Genomic DNA, 21233 nt, shown 5'->3' with positions numbered 1-21233 from the left:
CAAACAGGAAGTAGTGTCACATTGAAGTAGCATGGTGGACGGGCATATGCGTTTGCCTTTGATGCCGGCGACCAGGATTCGATTCCCAGCATTTACAAAGGACATTTCAACCGCAAGTCACATTTTAATTTTTAACAAAGCTTTTCTTTTTTAACCATGACCAAACCATTTCCCTAATCTTAACCAAGTTGTTTTACTTGACTAAACTTAAACAAAGTTGGTTTACTTGCCTAAACTTAACTGTTAACCAGCCTTTGGGACGTAGTTAACATATTTAAATTTGTGGCATTCGTTGCGGGGGAATGTCATTCAGTTTGTGGTGGAGAAAAGTTATTTTCCCACAGCACGTAAAATAATTCATTTCACTTATTTGTGTGAGATCATGTTGCCTTCTCTCTTCATCCATAACCCCCACCCTCCACTTTTTTTTTAATCCATTTTGTGATATGGATATGAAGTTTTCTCCTCAAATGTCAATACTGATACCAGATTGTCAGTAGTAGTTGGACATGAGAAGTTCATTCTTTTAAGTTGTTACTTGAGTGTGTAAGAACTTCAGCTACGCCTGAATTCACACACACTTACAATTAATACAGTGCACGCTTCAACACACACACTTGGAATTAATTCACTACATGCATGAATACACACACATGCCCCACACTTACGCTTGAGCGCACATACTCTGACACATTCAAAACACCCACTCCACTGCTTAAAAACGCACGCACGCACGCTCACACACACACACACACATACATCTATGGAGTAGTCAATGACATTACAGAAATAGAACTATGGCTACTTTAGCAGAGGAACAGAAAATGTGATTTTGAACTGTGTTGACGTCAACAGATCATTGCCGCTACCATTACCAGAGTCCAAATCCTAATGTTTGTTATTACATTATTGGAAGTTCATATTTATATGCAATTTAGCTCCAGATGACACATCCCAACTAGATTTGATTTTGATTGAAGTGCTGTAATCCTGCAGAAGAGGCCATTTGCAGCATCTGAATTGACATCTTCAGGTAATTATAGAATTAGAATATTATATGAGGCGTGTTTATGACCACAAGGTTGCAGATTAGCTCTCCATGATGGAGACTTGTACATGTTAGAAAGAACAGATGATATTCCAATGTACAAACTAATATATAACCACAATGGAGACTTACACAATATGCATACATTGTGGAGCTCGTGGTGGATAACTTTCAGCATTTCAGCAAGTCCAAAGCCATTTTGAACTGTTTCCAATGAGACTGATTCTTCGGGCTGATCATGCCAAGCCCACATCATTATTTATGCGGCAAATGTCTGTTTTTTGTAATTATATTGAGGAAAATTGTATGGAATTTTGTCCTTTCCATTCAGCTTTTCTAATTCACAAAGTAAAATACAAAACAACGGAGACAGCAGAGGAAAGAGGAGGAGAATAATGTATTGCAATGAAGATGGAGAGAAGAGGAGAGGAGAAGCATTGGATAGAGCTGAGTAACTCCTCACAGAAAGAGGAGGAGGAAAAGACAGAGAAAGGAGAGTGACAATCATTTGCCATCTAGTCAACTCCATCACCACCCCACTCTAGTGCCGGTATGTCAGAGTCTTTTTGTTGATTCGCTCATGTCGATTCAGTACATCTAAATGAATCGAACTTTCCAGTTTTTCGGGTTTCAGAGTTTTTTCTTAGATTGAGCCATCTGGTCTTCATACAGCTCTGGGCAACTACCTGTGTGGCTACACAGGAAGTGTTGTACTCGTTTTAGGCCAGCAGAGGGCAAGATATCATATTTAATTACTATTGTTTCTATTTCATCATATTTTAGATGGTGACTTGTGAAGTCATGCATTTTGGTAAATGTTAACAGTTTTTAGTTTTATTGATTCTACTTGTCTATTTATATGGTGAGCGAAGCACTATAATGGTAGTTTTTAAATTGGTGTGTGAGGTCACTTGTTATTTATTAAGAAAATAATGACAAAAGCACACTTGTGTTTAAATTTGTTTGTAATTTAAAACAAATTACAAGATTAGTTACACCAAAAGGCTAAACAAATAACTTCCAACCAAGCTGGAAACCGCAGCAGCGAGCCTACCTGGGCAGACACAGTATCTGCAGGCTGTCCGAGACAAGCAGTATCTCAAGCGTTCAATACTCCTGCTGTGTCGAGTCGAGTTTGAGTTTTCAGTATACCGGCACATAAATGAATCAGTCAACAAAGCAATATCTAAGTACAGCAAGCCCCGAGGGGAAAAACACAATCGGCACAACCACTCACTACATGAAGATACATTACTTTGTCATAACACAAACAATGTTGTTTGTTTTTTCAGTGAAAACATGTCTATCAATTTATCATTCCTACAAAAAACTAGTAGGCCTAGTTCTTTTATGGCACTGTACTGCAGGCACAGTGTGATTTGCAGGCTGTCGGCTGCGAGCAGCAACTCCAGCATTCAGTATCGCTGCCGCGTCGAGTCGAGTTTCAGTACGTACGGCACCCGTACACTGAATACACGCATGACTCGACATGGAAGTAGTATCGAACGCTTGAGATGCTGCTTGTCTCGGACAGCTTGCAGATAATGATTTGACAGTGAAACTTGAAAACCCGGATGAACGGTTTGCTACTACTTCGGCAAAGAGCGGGTTTGAAAGTGGGATGTCTTTGTTTGTTAAAGGTCCCATATTCTACACTTTCCAGTGTTTTATTTTATGTCTTGAGGTCCATTCAAAGCTGTTTGTGTGGTGTCATGTACCAAAAACACTCTCAATCCATTTTACACGTTCATTTTCCAGCATCTCTCTGAGCCTTGCCAAGAACAGGCTGTTTCCGTTGCTGTGCCTTTAAGGCTCATTAATATTAATGACCCCTCTGTTCTGATAGGCGAACCGTTTCAAGAGTGAAACGTGAGACGCCACAGCCCACGGCAGCTACAGACAGCGAGAGGCAGGGAAAACTCTTTGGTAATAAACAATGACAACCGCTCAACTGCTTTGAAAAAAACACTTTGTTAAACTATTATTTCTTACAGAAATGATAATGAGCGAACCTTTGTGACGCCACAAAGTTACGGAAGTCCAAACGGCTCGTTTAGAGGCTCAGTTTTCTAATATGGATTGTGTGGATTTAGTTGGTGACCGTGTGTTTTGATACTTTCACCATGTTTAGATAGACCATCCAACTCCTTTATAATTAAAGAGGCAAGGGAGGAACCAATATGTACCACTACAGACTCAGTATGTTTCGAGCTTGAGAATGATTTGTTGAGCATGATTAGTTTGTTCTTTTTTGACCAGCACTACCCCACACACACCCCTGTTTTGTTAACAGATTATTTTGGCCCTATTTTTATCAATCAAGGTGCCAGTGCAGGCGATGGTGAAAGCTCACGATGCAAGCGCACTTGGACGTGACCAACAGGTTTTTGGTAGGCTACTTTTGTGACAAGAGCAGTTGTGAAAGGGGTTGAATTTGGAGGAATAAATTATCAGTAGGTGTGGTTGGGACTGGCATCAATCATGGCCTATCAAATCAGCTCCCCTGTTTCCCTGTAAAGCAGTTCACACCCCGCTGCCCTGGCGGTTTTGTAATGGAGAGGAGTCCAGACTGGCTTCAGAGGAAACTTATGAGTAAAATGGCGTGAATATACAGCAAATATGAATATATGCCACCAAGGACAGATGATGTCCCTTTTTAAGTTGAATTCATGTTTCTGGAGATGTTGAAATCCCTGTTTTCCATGCGTAAATGATGTGCACCGCCAGTTTTATGTTGGAACTTGGAAGACACAATTCACACAATAACAGTTACAACAAACTTTGTAGTACAATAAAATGTGTTTCCATTATTTTGTTGGTTGCATGTATTTTGCTAAATTATTTTTATTTATTTTTTTATTGTTTTTCAAAACAAAAAAAAAATAAAATGAATACAATTGCAACAGAAACAGAATAAATTGGCCTGACACCACCCCAAGTACAAGTATATTACAATATCAGCAAATACCAACAATATCTCCCCCTATAACAATGCAGGGAGATATAACTGACAAAAATATATAAATAAAAATGAAAACCAAAGCTTCACACCTAAGCCATTTAAATTGTACTGCACACACTCATTCTTGTGTAAGTATTTAGAAATGGCACCATCACCCACCCCCACCTCTCTCCCTCTCCTTGAGATCCTTCTATCACCCACTCAGATCTACAAACCTGTCCGGGTCTCATATCCAATGTTTGATAAAATTATAGTGAACGGTTTGGTGATTTGGATTTCTAGATGAATAAACAATATTTTAAACCACTTGCCAGTTGATAAATGGGGCTAGGTCTTTCACCCAGAGATAATTTAAGGGAAGTTTGTCAAGCATGGTTCAATACTTTTATCCAAGGTACCTCATAGGTTTTCATTGCAGTGCATACTTCTAAATAGACTCTACTCTAAACTCTAGTACTGCCATTTGCAGTAGTAGCAGTGGTCACAAAGGGCCAAATGGAGAGATATAGAGCTGTGTGTGTATCTTATTTTTGTAAACACATTTTACTGTAAGAGATAAGAGAGATAAGAGACAAATTAGCACCACAAAAAGGTTTTGAATATTGAACCTGTTAGATCCAAACATCCCTTACCAAATCCCACCCCACCCTTATCCCCTGTCAGCTTGACCATAGTCTATAATACTGTAAGGTATGGTTTGCATTTCCAAATGGAGAGCCTATACATGTATTCACATACCCATACATTCAGATATATACTTACACACATGTGAAAATACATCACATATAAAAATAAATAAAGATAAAAAAGGGAAGGATATACCATATTAAACAAGATCTTAATGTGTTATAAACATTTGAAATTTCACAGCATGTTACGGGGCCCACACATAAACAAAGGGCACACCCTTGACCTGGTTATCTCTAAAGGCCTCAATATAACACTAATGGATGTTGCAATTTTTGCATCTTTTTTAATATGACCTGGGTACCCAAACATGACAATGTAGTCTGATTCATAGATAAGCGTTTTATCCATGCTAATACACCTGATATGTTTATTTGTGAATACACAAAGCATACACTGCCCACCATGTCACCATGTGATGACATGATGGACAACTTCAACTCTGTTGTGAGTCAGATCATCGACAGCATTGCTCCCATTAGAACTAAACAGACCACTGGAAAACCTAAAGCTCCTTGGAGAAATGGGGAAAGAGTGAGGATGTTAAAAAGATCCTGAACGTAAATGGCGAAAGACCAAGCTGCAGGTAGATTATGAAATCTATAAAAATGCACTTAACTGCTATAACAAAGAAATTAAAATTGCAAGACAGTATTACATCTCTCAAATGATAAATGACAGCAAAAATAATGCTCGCTTTTTGTTCACACAATTGATAAACTGATAAATCCTACGGCTGTGATGGTTACTGCAATACCGCGGTCATGTGACACCTACCGCGGGGTTGAGCTCATTACCGTCATCACCGCATTTTTTATTTGACGTTTTATTGTATACTTTATTGTATGAAATAATACAGGCACAGCGCCAAAAGCACTTGAGTAGCAAAACGGCAAAAAGGGACTTAGCAATTAAATGATAAACAGTAACAAACTTTAAAAAAACATGACAGGATTGAATTTACTAAATGGAATTATTGGAATGTGCCTTTCTGTAGGCCTATGCACTCATCTCATATTTCCTATAGCCTATGTTACCGTATATATCGTATACAATAAAAGGAAATAACCAGCATAATTAACATTTGTTTAATGTCAAATATTTATACACATAATGAGCTCTGTCCATTAAATCCTTTTGGGAACGTGATTACGCAACACCTGTCTTGCTCTCCTCTCCTCTATTCCTCCGACCGACAGTCAACACTCTCACAGGATTTCTCTGAAGCGGTTCTTTGACATGGTTTGTCTTAAAAAAGTCTGTTTATGTCGAGTAGCTGTCGATATTCATGTTTGGATGTTCCATGGAAATACAGAAGCGCAATACTACTGCGCAATGAATGCTTTCAGTTCATCCACGGACAGACTATCGCACGCTTCATGTTTCTGTGTGCCTCACATACTGCACTGTTGTTCTAAAGGTTTGATGGCGCTGACTTGCTGGATGGAAAAAAGAGGGGAGAGAGGGAGAGACTTTCACATCCGTCTATCAGCATGCTGTAGCCCATTGTACTCGAGCAAGTTGCGGATGTGTTGCAGGGAGAAAATTGCAAAAATTTATTTACAATCCTTGTTTTTTTAGAATTCTGAAAACGCTATGTTTTGGTCTTGCCCATCTATTCATAACTATTGGCCCAATATTTTTGAGACGTTATCAGGGGCACTTCAGGTGCCCTTTGATCCAGTTGCATCAACAGCACTCTTTGGGGTAATACCGGATACAGTGGTCCTGCCAGGACTTAAAGCAGACCTTGTGGCCTTCTTGACGCTATTGGCTAGACGACTGATATTACTTCGTTGGAAGTCATCCTCTCCTCCATCACATGAGGCTTGGATCAGGGATGTTCTTCATTTTAGTAAATTAGAAAAGATTAAATACACACTGCATGGATCTACCGATAAAATTTTCAAAATATGGCAACCTCTCTTTGACCATATAGAGTCATTGCAGTTCCAGAGTGTACCTTACTGAAGCTGGCTCTTGGTTATTTTTATTATTTTTCCTTTATTATCTTACTCCTTACTCGATACTGATCTGTAGCACCAACAGTAATTACTTTGTAATTCATCATGTAGACTGTGTTTTTTGTTTGTTGTTAGTTTTTGCGGGGGGGAGGGGTATTGTACTTTATTATAAACGTGTTTTGGTATGCATATATTTCTTCTGTCCTGTTTGTACCTACTATTTTTGCCATATACATAATGTTTATATGCCATTATGTTTTTGTTTTTTTAATTTGTTTTTTGTTTTTTGTTTTTTTTGTATGTATGTACAAAAAACATGTTGAAACGATTTGAGGATCTACTGTTTACAATGTGGACAAACACCAATAAAAAGAGTTTTGAAAAAAAGAAAAAAAAAAAGAATTCTGAAAACGCAGGCCTTTAAAGCCCAAATATTTGGAAAAACTCACGGAAGGATGAGACCATAGCATTTCCAGTGTTTGAGAATTTTAAATTTTAAATCTCAACCCCAGCCGGTGTAAAAAGTCCAATATTGTTCTTGAACAGCTGTGCAAGCGGTGCTTTAAGGACAGACGTGGAATGGACATACCTGTAGCTTTTATTGGAGAGGCTATAACAAATAGGCTACAGTACGATTTTCTTGCTCATTACTTATTCATGACTACGAGTCCTAGGCTATACAAGGCGCTCTAGTCGGCATCCTTCCCCGTCTTGTGAGCGTCATGTGAGCGCTGCTCCTCTCTGTACCTCAAATTACTTCTGTTAACTCTTGTTCTCAGTCTTTATCATTTCACAGGAACATTTTTAAATATAATATTGATAAATATATCAATAGCCTACGTATTATACAAAATAAAATATTGATAAACAATATAAAATGTTGCAGTGTCTGGGGTTGGCGCTACTTTTTCTACTTTTCTACTTTTCTAATTTTCTACTTAAGAAAATTTCAGTACTGTCACAGCCCTAATAAATCCCACCAGATCAATTCCTGCTGAACTCCTCTCTTCAGGTAAATGTAATGAGGTTGCCACTTACTTCCAAGAAAAAATCTCCAGTATCAGAAATAATACTTTAATCTTGTGGAAAGGCGAATCCAACCTTTCTGTCCCCTCACATCAGCGTACCACCCTGGGTACTATGTGTAATTTTTCACCCATTAACTCGACGAGGTGATCCAGCAGTTTAAGTCTTCAACCTGTTCTCTTGACCCTATTCCCACAAAACTGTTGTGTCTTTCACTGCCTATCAGATGATCTATTGCATATTATTAATGCCTCCCTACAATCTGGTGTTTTCCCCACTTCTCTCAAACGTGCTCCCTTACTGAAAAAGAGTAATCTAGACTCATCCATGACTAGCAACTATAGACCAATCTCCAACCTTCCTGTCATCAGTACAATCCTTGAAGGTCTACAAACAACTGCACAGTTATCTATCCCTCCACAACCTGTATGATGTGTAGCAGTCGGTTTTTAGAGTTAATCATAGCACTGAAACGGCTCTTGTCAAAGTAGTTAATCATTTTAAGATTAACAGCAATTCAAACAAACTTTCTATTCTAGTATTGTTAGACCTGAGTGCCGCTTTCAACACTGTTGATCATGACATTCTACTAAATAGACTTGAAAACTGTATTGGCCTATCTGGACCTGTTCTTCAATGGTTCTCATCATATTTAAAAGGAAGGACTTTCTCTGTAACTCTTGGCAATTTCACATCTGAAGAAGTCAACATTTTCTGTGGGGTCCCACTGAGCAAAAGACATGATTTCAACGTCATGTCTATGCTTTGGCTCTCATATAGCCCAGGATCATTATGGCTATGTATAGACCTATTTTAGACCAAGCAGTAAATACATTATTACAATGAATAAACATCTGTAAATACCAAAAATATGTACCAGAGAAGTCCTGTAGACTAGCCTACAAGATAATTATCTCAGCACAAGAAGTAATTTCAACATTGCATCTATGCGTAGCTCTCATATAGTCCAGGATAATATTGTCTATGTATAGACATCTAATAAACTTTCACTTTTCAACCCCATTTAAACTTAATTTAGCCTAGACGGCTATATGTGTTTTAAACGTCTAATCAACGTAAAATTAAAACATGCTCCTTCTTGGTACCATCATACAGAATCACAATGTATCCTACCATTCCTATGCTGACGATACACAGCTGTACATCTCACTTTCCCTAGACAACCTTAGTCCTGTAAATGAACTTGTCAGATCCGCTGGATGTCTCAAATGTCCTACAACTTAACAAATAAAAGACTGAGATCCTGGTAGTAGGCCGTAAAGCACAAAGGCAGGAGATCCTATCCATGTTGTCATCATTGTCTCTAAAGCACAGTGAGCATGTCAGAAACCTGGGTGTTATTATGGATGCCAATGGAGCCTTTTACCATTTAAAGAACATTTCCAGACTTAGGAGCTTCCTGTCCCAGTCTGACTCTGAAAAAAAGGTCCATGCATTCATTTCAAGCAGATTAGATTACTGTAATGCCCTTTTTACAGGACTTTCCAAGAAGACAGTAGGTAGGCTCCAGCTCATCCAGAATGCTGCAGCCAGAGTGCTAACTGAGACTAGGAAAATAGAACACATTACTCCTGTACTGAGAATTGATTTCAAAGTATTACTGCTTGTTTATAAGGCCCTAAATGGTATAGCTCCTAAATACATTTCCAACCTGCTCACTGGCTATAAACCAATCAGATCCCTCAGATCATCAGGCATGTGTCTTCTAAATGTACATAGAATTAAATCTAAATCAGGTGAAGGTGCATTTAGTCACTATGGTGCTGTTCTCTGGAACAAACTACCTGCTGACCTGAGATCTGCTACAACTGTATCCTCTTTTAAAAGCAGTTTTAAAACATTGCTTTTTTCTCAGGCTTTTGGTAGTTAGTGTGTGTTTGCCTTTGTGTGTGTCTGCTGCAGTCTGTGTGTGAGTGCTGTTGTATGAATAGGACAGGGGTTATAAAAAGCTGTATTTTATGTATGTGTGTGTGCGTTGTATGTGTGGCTGAAAGGTTATTTTATTTATGTGGAGTATTTTATATATGTGTGTATTTTATCTCCTTGTCTGTTTATTGTTACTATTTTGCCTTTTAATGTGAAGCACATTGAGCTTACCTGTGTATGAAATGTGCTATACAAATAAAATTGACTTGACTTCTTCTGTTGCTCTGCGCCTCCTCCCTTTATAGGCTGTGCTAAAAAACTTGTGCACTGCATCACAGTCAATGCTGCTGTGACACCAGTGCTTCAGAAACTATGCATGTTGCCCCTCTCTGTTTCATACGGAAGAGGATTAGGGCCACATGTGAAAAATGTATTTGAGTTCTGACTTTAATCTCAGAATTCTGACTTTAAACTCAGTCAGAATTCTGACTTTAAACTCAGAATTCTGACTTTATTCTCAGAATTCTGACTTTAATCTCAGAATTCTGACTTTAATCTCAGAATGTGATTGAGTTCTCTGACTTTTTTCCCAGAATTCTGACTTTAAACTCAGAATTCTGACTTTTAACTCAGAACTCAAATACATTTTTCACATGTGGCCCTAATCCTCTTCCGTAGTTTCACGCGCTGTCAGAGGAACTGGATCGCCTACTGGAAGCTTGTGTGATTGAGTGGATTGATGCCTCTGCCTGGGTTTCACCTATCATGGTGACACGAAGAAAGAATGGTAAAATCTGCATGTGTGTGGATTTGCATGAGCCCAACAAGGCTTCTTTTCCCCTGCCTCACCTGGCCAGTGCGTACCACCATGTACCCTTGCATGAAGACAGACTTCATCACTCACAACGGGCTGTTCAGTTTCTGCTGTGTGTCCTATGGGTTGGCGTCCGCACCCTCTGTTTTCCAGAAGATGGGTGTCGTCCTGGCCAGCCTGCCTAGCTTGATGACATCATCATCTATGCGTGTGACATGGCTGCCCACGACAAGTTCTACAGGCTGTTGTACAGGTGCTGCTGTACCCTCTTACCTTATCAGGTCTACAAGGCTGTGTTACAGGCTGTGTTACAGGTGCTACTGTACCCTCTTACCTTATCAGGAGTAAATGGACACAGGGATTAGCCTATATATTGCTGCAGCTCATTTACATTTTTCTTCTTTTTGGTCAGGGGATCTAGGTGGAGAGAATGCCTTACACTTTTTTACTCTCCTGTTCTCTGGCTGGGCTGAACTGCCTCTATCTTATCCATGGCTCTGATGAATTTGTCTTTGTTATCTGGAAGCACAGTTTACAACAATTAACCACATACAGTATTCCACCGCTGCATAAACATTTCTAGCAGAAACAATGATACTGGTGAAAGTGAGTGGCAGCGGGCTATATATGGATTTAATGTTATAACAGAATACTTGTTGCTTTGACTACATTAGTGTTGGCAGACCCTATAACCAATCCTGAAACTAACGTGTACTATGTTGAGATTTCCGGGAGACGTAATGATATCAACAAATAGCCACACATGCGAGCCAGTTGTGTTGTTGTTTTCACCTCTTTTGTAAAGCTTGTTGTCAAAACTCAGACCGACCAGTAGCTTTTCATTTTTTTTAAAAACTTGTCTCCTCCCTCGCTGTTTAACAGCGGTGCTCTCCCCCTCCCATCCCTGAATCGTAATGGTGGAATCAATGAAGCAAGCGAGTAAACTTGTTCAACTAGTAAACTTGCTACCTACCTCTTCACTTGTCATTGTGGGACATGTAACCTTCAGCGGGAGAAAGATCTAGCAAAGCGAGCGGGTAACCGGCGACACGACGGCACAGACCTTCGCTACGGGTCCCCATTGACTTCAGTTGTTTTGGAGAAGGCTGCTACCAAGTTGTGCTGGCAACCTCCCTGTGTGTTATATGGACTAACAAATTTCACCTGTGTTTCATTTGGCATGAGGGTGAGTAGATGATGACAGAATTTTCATTTTTGGGTGAACTATTATTTTAAACCATTTAGCTATTCTTCAGTCGTTGGTCTCGTCAAATTAGGATGGTGATTCTGAGAGTGACGTCGAACAGGATATCCCCTTTGGATGCCAGCCTCCGTCTCCTCAGGTAAAGCAGCACAGCGGCTTGGTTGTTGATGAAACAACAATGAAAATAATTTTAAACTTATTTAAGTCATTTTTATTTTTGTTTTCCTTTTCAAAAGGTCTTTCAATTTTTCATTCTATCACCGGATGTCAAAACCTACTGCCACGTCAATAAAAAGAGTCAATAAAGACCATTCCGCCCCTTGACTGCCAACTTGGCTCTGTGTGTGCACAAGTCAAATCTTTCCATAATATGGATTTGGTGCCATCAAGTCATACCAAGGGACTGTAATCCTGTGAAATCCTGGATCGGCAAGGAAACAATCCTACAAGAACCCATCTTTTCCAGCAAGAGAATTTAAAATCCTGCAGGAATATCAAAATCCTGCCATATTTTTCTGACATATGTCCAGCAGGATATTTTTTTAAAGAGATTTATAAGAATATTTTTTAAGATCTTTTTTAAGATCAGACAGATAGCAGGATTTTCAGGAAGTCCTGCAGGGGTCCTGTACAGTTGTGCAGCTGGATCTGGGGTTAAATGTGGAAATAATGTTGAACTGTGGAAATGTCTTGTGGATTTGTCAGGTTGTCCACATTAGGAGCAGTGGTGTGTACAGGCCATTGTGACTTGGGTGGCTGAGCTGGGGCACAGACTCAATCAGGGTGGCACTGAGCATGGCATTTAGGATGTAGGCTATGCAGTAGGGGTGTAACGCAATGCCACTATCTGTATCTATATCTGGTTAGTGCCACACACTGGCGAAACTATTGGTGGTGCAGGGTGTGCAGTTGCACTGGAGCCCCCTGATGCCTACCACTGTTTTATTCACAGTCTTCTGCTAAGTCAAACGATATAATAATATATATATAATAATAAACAATATAATCGGCCTGTAGTTACCAATGTCGTCTGGATCCAGGCCAGGTTTTTTAAGGATAGGCTGAACACATGTCACTTTAAAGTAGTCAGGAACGCAGCCAGAGCACAGCGAGCTATTGATCATGAACAATAGGCAGGGTCCAACAACATTCATAATATCAAAGAGGAAATTAGGCAAGGCAATAGCACATATTCATACAAATGAATGAATTCAAAGTGCTTTACAGAGAGCAAAAAAAGAAGTAGATAAAAAACAAAGGTTTAAATTACAAAAGCATAAAATAAATAAAACAGATAAAAGGCATAGTAAAGGTCAGACAAAAGCTGGCCCTTAACTGACAAGGTCAGCCAAATGCTAACCTGCTTTTAAAAACTGAGAGGGAGCCGATCTAATACCATCGGGTAGTTTGTTCCAATTTGTTGTTGCATAGTGTGCAAATGCTGCTTCACCTTGTTTAGTACGAACTCTTGGAACAGTTAGGAGGCCAGCCACAGATGACATTTCATGATAATGTGACATATTTCAAGAAATAATGACCAAATTAAAAAAAACTACTTGAAACTTGGGTTTGATTCCTGTCCACAATCCACTGTGCGTTGTCTAATGAAGCAGAAATATGTTAAAATATTCTTACAAAAAGCCTTTACAAAGGTTGTTACATTTTGCTGTGCAGTAATACAATTTAACTATATATGTGTAGAAATGAGCTGAATAAGTTTAAAACCTGCTAAAACCAGTTGACAGGCTTGCGGTTTGTTGCAGTGTACCAAGGCTTTATTTATGAAGCAGCTGCCCGGGAACGTCTGTTGGCCAGCTGCGTTTTTCTGGCTCCGTTTCACCGTGGTACACATGCACACACACACACACACACACACACACACATAGACAGCCCCTTGCTGGTTCAGCAGTTTAAGTCAGTGAAATGTGCCAGAGTGCGCAGCAAGATGTGACCCATCATCAATTACACAAACATATACACTTTGACAAACACACACACACACACACACACACACACACACATACTCCTTGTCAGTTGTGTGTGTGCCACTAGGCCAGGAGGAGGGAAGCAGGTGGTAGATAGACTGTCTCAGAGTAGGCCAGATCAATTGAAGGCGTGTGAGTCATTGGGGACCACCTATTGAGAAATATAAATTCAATCAATTTTTTATAACAAGTAGTTGTAGCAGATTAGCCAATTTAATTTCTTCTCCCCTAATGGTGATTTTAAAATAATTCTGTCATGGCGAAGATATTTGTGTGAATTTCAGTGCATGTTAGGGGCGTGTCTGCATAATCCTGTTCTTGGCAATGACCAAGACCATTGTCATCTCTTTTTGCCTAAGCACATAGGCCTAACATTAGCTCGCTGGTGGCAGTCCAATTTCAAATGACTACAAATTTAAGTAGACAATATTTACGTGGTTCATATGTCATCAAATATTAGTAAAACACTTACAGTGTTTTCAGAGTACTGTAAAACTTACAATAAAATGCAGGTCTTATGAAAGTTGTGATGTGCGGGCTAAGACCTGCAAGATTTGCTACATTTCTCCTGCTGTTTTTGGAGTGGTTCACATAGAAATCGCAATTGCAAGCCATGAACGCATGTCGCAAAGTGCAATGTTCACCTGAAGATGAAAAACAAAGTACCTGGGGTCTCATGTATAAACGTCTGTGTAGTTTTCACACTGACAGATGGCGTACACACTGTAACATGCTTGGTCGTGGCTTATATTAGCTTAAGTAAATGCTCCTGGATAGCTTGAGAGAGCCAGATGACATGAGGATTGGGATTCTCACATGTGCCACTTTATTCAATTATACTTGTCAACCATACAATACCTGGTCTCTACGGCACTATATTCTCTTACATACATGTGTAGATTAATATAGTGTACCACGTACCAAGTTGTTACTGAAGAGACTTAAAGCCACTCGTCGGAAGACAGACTGGGAGTAGAACTCAATACCTCTTGCTGTAACTCAGTCTCAGTAAAACAAGGAGTGCCACCCAGTGCAACTAAACAATGTTCCAAAAGCATAGTAGGCTTATTTCTGACTGTTAAAACTTGAAACGCTTCCAGAAAAATGTATGTGAAACTGTCACATGACGAGGAGGAATTCATGGAGCTGGACTTCCTCATGAAAAAAACTGTTCTTGGCTTCCCAGCAAGGCTGAGACCTGGAGACAAGGGAGTGGAGAGTCAAAAGAAGGCCAACATCCTGTCCAAGCTCTACCCCATGATGCCCCCAGACCGCCAGATCTTTTGGAAAAACTTGTCTGAGGAGGAATAAACAGTTTGGCCATCTCCATTGCCATTGACATCTCAATTGTAATCATATTTTTGCTTTTGGTTCTATGTTTTTAATTGTTGCATAAATTGTCAGCATTGAGACTCCGAGTCTGTAATGCTTTTATTCAAAATCATTTTTTTAATATGCCATGTTCTTGTATGAACTATCTGAAAAGCTGATCTGATCTGTAAATAAATACTGCTCTAAATTAAGATAAAAAAAGACCAGTGATCATTAATTAATTGTGTGAGAATGATGACCAAAGCAACACCAGTGAAGAAGATGGTGATGATAATGCTGACAACGATGACGTCAAGTGAATATTGCAACAAAATAATACTTGAGGATTCCTTGAATTTTTCTCAATTACTTATCTATTTCAACGTTTTAAACATGCAAACAATAAAACAAATACAGATAGAATGTAGTAAGTAGTAGGGCCGTGCTGTCTGCCATCCCCAAAGAGGAAAAGGCCAAGGAGATTAAGGACCTGGACCTGGATCAAGACGTGCTCCCTATCGAGCAAGTTTTGGGAGTCCAGTGGTGTATCCAATCTGACAGCTTCAAGTTCAAGATTGTCATACAGGACAAGCCGCCCACCAGAAGGGGCATCCTCTCCATCACTTACTCTATTTATGACCCATAGGGCATTCTAGTGCCCGTGGTCCTGCCAGTCAAGAGGATTCTGCAAGAGCTCTGCAGACTTAAGCTAGCCTGGGATGACATCATTCCTGATCATCTCGCTTACCAGTGGTCCAACTGGATGAGAGCCCTCCATCTGTTGGCAGACTTTGGAGTGGCTCGGTGTTTCAAGCCTGCTGGCTTCGGAGAGGCAACGTTCAGCCAACTGCATCATTTCGCAGATGCTAGCGAAGACGGCTATGGAACGGTGAGCTACCTGCTACAGAAGAGTAGCAACAACGAGCTTCAGTGCGCATTTGTCATGGGGAAAGCCAGAGTAGCATCAGTTAAGCCTATGACCATCCCACGCATGGAGCTCACAGCAGCCACCATGGCCACACGCATGGACAAGATGTTGAGGTCAGAGCTGCAGCTGCAACTGGAAACAGAACCAGCAGATTTTGCACCTTTGTAGCCAACCAAGTGGAGGCCATCTTGAAGACGTTCATAGCAAGCCAGTGGAGTCAGTACTTCAAAGAACCCTGCTGACTATGTGTCAAGGGGACTTACGGTGGAGTCGTTCCTGCGCAACAAGGTTTGGATACAGGGGCCAGACTTCCTCACTAAGCCCAAAGAGGAATGGTCAGAGAGCCAAGACAACACTGCAGTCTTAACTATGGAGGACCCTGAGGTAAGGAACAGCGTGGTCAGCGCTACTGCAGCTGAAGAGCAGTCAGACACAGTTCAGCAGTTCCTGGAACACTTTTCATCCTGGATACGCCTCAGGAAGGCAGTCATCTGGATTCTCAAGCTGAGAAGCACCCTGCTGTGTCTGTGTTGCAAGAGGAAAGAGTTGAGCGTATCCCTCACTCAGCCTGAGGTTCATGAGGAAATGAGGACCTTCAAGATAGGCCTCACGAAGAACAACCTCACTGTAGAGAACCTGAAAGAGGCAGAGCTTGAGATCATCCGCTATTGCCAGGGGAAGAAGTTCTCTGCGCTACAAAAAGGAGAGAATGTGAAGAGAAGCAGTCACATCTTCAGACTCAATCCTGTGCTGCAGGATGGAGCCCTCAGAGTAGGACAACGACTCAGTAGAGCAGTGATGCCAGAGGAATCAAAGCACCCTGCCATCCTGTCTAAGGATCTCCATGTGGCAGAGTTTGTCCTCCAAGAGATCCACCAGAACCTGGGTCACAGCGGTCGCAACCATATGTTATCCCAGCTACGACTCAAGTTTTGGATGCCTGGCGCCAATGCAGCTATAAGAAGAGTCCTGTCCAAGTGTCTCATCTGTTGACGCTCATATGGTCCTGTGGGGCAACAACAGATGGCCGATCTGCCCCGGGACAGGGTCCTGCCGGACGAACCCCCATTCACCAACACAGGGGTGGACTACTTTGGTCTGTTCGAAATCAAGCGCGGTAGAAGCATCATTATGAGGTACGGTGTTATCTTCACATTTGACCATCCTTGCAGTCCACATTGAGATAGCATTGTCGCTGGATACGGACTGCTTCATTAGCACTCTTCGTCGCTTAATAGCCAGAAGAGGCCAGGTCAAAATCCTCTGTTCAGACAACAGAACAAACTTTGTTGGAGCTGAGCGGGAGCTAAAGAGAACTATTGAAGAGTGGAATAGCTCCAAAATTGAAGACACTCTGCGGCAGAGTGGCATCCAGTGGATGTTCAACCTCCCCTACCAGCTCTCACGGTTTCTCACCGTAGTCCGTAGCCTTTAGATTCCCTTCCTGGAATAAAAGATCAGAGTTTTTACCCTTTTTTACCATGGAGTCCTGTGGAAGTTTTTCAAGCAAGCTCACCGCACACAAGTAACATACAGCCACATCTCAAGCTAGTTTTAGCTGCCACAATCATGTAACAATATTCCAAATGTATGAAACCATACATTTTTCCGCCCCCCCCAACTCCTCTTCCTCCCAGGGTAAATATATATTTTTTCCAATCTGTTTCCAACATATGTGGAACATATTGTTCCTCTTCAATATCAATATTCAATATATCATTAAACTGTACTCTAATTGATCAGATCGACTCCTGTCTGTTCCTGTGCTCCAGTATCAATATCACCATACAACAAGGTGCAACTTAAAGTTGCCTGACCTTAACAAAATTAATGTGTCTGTTTTCAGTTCTGATTTCCTCCCTGGACTTGGAATATAGGCTTCTCTATCTCTCACCACGGTATGTTCGCCAGTATAGGGGCCATACCCAACTTACTTCCGCGTTCTGTTAAAACGGATTTACTAGTTTCCGGTTCAGTTTCGCTTTACCGAAAGGTCGTTGTTACCAGCTATGTGTGGATATGGCGTTGTTTTATTCACGGTGTCTTCGGGAGCTGTCAAAGATGAGCATTTCCGATGTACATTGTATATTGTCGCTGTCTTATCTTTTATCAAATTTGGGCATTTTCATATTTTTTCATAAATGGACTTAGAGGGTACCCAAAAATAACCTGTGAAAGTTTCAGGTACTTTGGACCAGCGAAAGATGTTAAAATTGGATGAAACCAAAACCCTTATCTCCATTGAGACCAATAACTGTCCACCACGTCATCATATCTCCATGCGCAGGCGAAGAGGGAAAGGGAGCCATTTCAGACACTCTCCTGGCTGCACCATTAACTTGGTTGTCTGCTTGTCGCCGATTTGGTAACTGATCGAGGTAAGCAAGCTACTTGATTAACGTTAGTATTTGTGCATTAAAGCTTCCGACAAAAGGTATGTTGTGATATTGTTTTAAGACTTACTGTAGGGAAGGAATTGGCGAGTGGTGCCACAATCTAATGAGTAGACCTGCTACTAGCAAGTCAGCTAACATTAGCTAGCTAGCTAAAAGTTAGCTAAATGGTATTCATAAACTTCATCTCCATTTTCTTTGGAGGAGATCTGTCACGTTGGACAGCTAAAAACTGCTCATGACGTCATTTGGCATACAATACGGCGCGGCCCCACAGCTAATTGGCCACGGTTCATTTAATGATAATCACCTGCTATTACTCGTTTGCGACCAGTATACAAGATGAATAACGTTACTATTTATAGTCAAGGCTAGTGTTGTTTATAAAATGAAGCCAAACGTTTTTCACCCTTCCAGATTATGTCATATTCTTTCGAGGAGCTATGTGGGCTTGTAGGTGTGTCCATAGAGAAGGCCAGGCTTACATAGGCTCAGGCTGTGGTAGAAAGTGAGGGCTCAGATGAGGAAGGTAATGGTAAATTAATCCTGAGGAAAATATCAGTGCCTTTAGAGCAAATACACGCTACCTTAACTAGTAATGCAATGTACTGAAGTAATGAAATCATATTATCAGTCATCACTGAAAGTGAATAATCTAACCCATGTGAAATTGTTGGGATTGATGATAACAGAGCAGGCTGCAGCAGAGTTGGGGGCTACAGACAGTTTGACGGCCGAACATGACCAATCAGCAAATGAAGGTAAGATAATGGTTGTAAGCCTACACTTAATTTGTAACATTATAGACACATGTAGTACAACATCCCTCTGCTGCCTAGCTTACTTCTACTCTTCTTATCTTTTTGTTCTCTGCGTGTGTGTGAGTGTGCGTGCCTGTGTGTGTGTGTCATTAGGCCCAGGGTACATCTGTCATTAAGTGCATAACCTCAGTAAGCTGTCTGTTCTCTGGTATAGGAATTGACATATTTTTACTCTTGACATTTTATTTACAGTGTGTGATGGTGAGGACCTGTGTCTGCTGCTGCCTTTCCCTGTTACTGTTGAGGAGAGGGCAAATGAGGAGAGATCAGATGATGAAGGTAATCATGAGGAAAATGAATACTTAGGTGCTGAAAACAGATGACAGTTGTTAAAAGGTACCGAATAGGCCTGTGCCAATTTATAATAACTGGGATGACCAACAGTGATTGTAACCACAACCAAAATCAACTGACCGTCTAGACCAGCTATTGTAAAGTCTGAAAATAGCACATGTCAAAATGTTTGCAGTCTTCTCAATACAATGGGTCAGCGAGGCTCTGAATTAATGAACAGGTCAATGACATTTTTTTTTTTTATTCATTTAGGTTATCTGGCTACCTAAGGTATTCCTCTCCTTTCTGCAAACCACTGTGTTCACTTTGAAGTCACTGCCCCCCTCCATAAAACAGGAGACAGTGGGGGTTTAGTAGTCAGAGGCTTCAAATAAATAAGAATATGGATAATGATTCCATTAAATTCCCATACACTACATTATCTTTTTGTAATGTTGGAAGATGTTAGGCATCAAACAGCAGAGCTGGGAGCAAGACAGGAGACTACAGCAGAAAGCAGAGGGCAGAGAGAGCAGGTGCCAGGTGAGCAGACAGCTATGGAGCAGGGAGACACAGCAAATGATGAAGGTAAAATAAAAGTCAGGTCGTTTCAGTTTCCACAGTTTATTTCAATGAGCTGTTTGTTTCACAAAATATTAATGGGGTAGTCTTTAACTTTTCTAGAAATCACATGCCTCATATTGGGCATTTGTTGTCTCATTTTTGCTATCGTACCAAGCATCCTCTGGCTCACCAATGCCTGAAAATTCCTTCTACATACTAATCTGGTTTTATGCTGGCATGACAGAACATGAGGTCTATACAAGGTAGAAAACAAAAGCGCAATTAGCTCAGGTGCCTCCAGGAAGGGTGTGCCTCAAACTTAACGGTGTCTGGTCTGACCTAGATCATTATTCATTATAGCCTTTTAAAAAAGATCAACTATTTAAATAATAACATACTGGAGCTTTAATAAAAAAGGTGTGTGTGTGTGTGTGTTTTGTTTGCAGGTCGGAGGGGGACAACTGATGGTGAGGAGGAGCATGGGCATGCCAAGTGAAAAAATGCCTCTGCGTGGAAAAGAGAGGTCCAGAAGAGGAAGAGGATGGAGGGTCAAGCCTACATAGGGAGGAAAAAAGATGAAGGGGAGGTTATGAGAGAACCGCGCATCATGGGATCAGGATGTGAGTCAGAACAGTGCCGAAAGTCATCAAAGCGCTCTTGCAACAACATCAGTGAGGAGGACAGAGAGACCATTTTCCAGTACTTCTGGCAGTGCCTCAGCTGGGATGAGAGAAAGATATATGTCTTTGGTCTTGTTGACTGCACTGAGGTGGCACGGCGCAGGTCTGAGGGTGGGAGCTTTAGTAGGAGGGCAACCACACTTGCATATCATCTTAAAGTTGGTAGTCAGAGAATGAGGGTATGCAAAAACATGTTCCTGTCTACTCTAGGTCTAGGTGAGTTGTCCGTACAGCATTGGGTGCAAGTGAAGGACCTCCCTGAGAAAGAGAAAACATCAGTGAGAATGAAGCACGTGACTTTCTGAGGGAATTTCTGTGTGATTTACCAAAATCACCATCACACATCACACGTCTTCCTCGTCCAAGCTGTATTTAGAACCCGTCTTCCAGTCCATGTGTGAGCTACATAAGTTTTACAGTCAACACTGTCAGGAGGAAACACAAACCCCACTGTCCCGTCAGGTGTTCACCAAAGAATTCCACAGAATGAACCTAGCCTTGTACCATCCCAAGAAGGACCAGTGTTACACCTGCTGTTCCTTCAAAGCTGGGAATCTCTCTGAGGAAGAGTGGCAAATCCACTTAATGAAGAAAGAGAGTGCACAAAAGGCAAAAGAGGAAGACAAGTAGAGAGGAAAAGATGATGAGAAGCTGATGGTAGCATGTATGGACTTGCAAGCCCTTTT

Source organism: Centroberyx affinis, unplaced genomic scaffold (assembly GCF_046629955.1).
Source record: "Centroberyx affinis isolate AG114_WGS23_722 - 3 ecotype Tasmania unplaced genomic scaffold, CSIRO-AGI_Caff_v1 ptg001315l_1, whole genome shotgun sequence".
Taxonomy (NCBI): Eukaryota; Metazoa; Chordata; class Actinopteri; order Beryciformes; family Berycidae; genus Centroberyx; species Centroberyx affinis.
The sequence above is the reverse complement of the archived record's forward strand: the minus strand, read 5'-3'. Positions refer to the sequence as shown.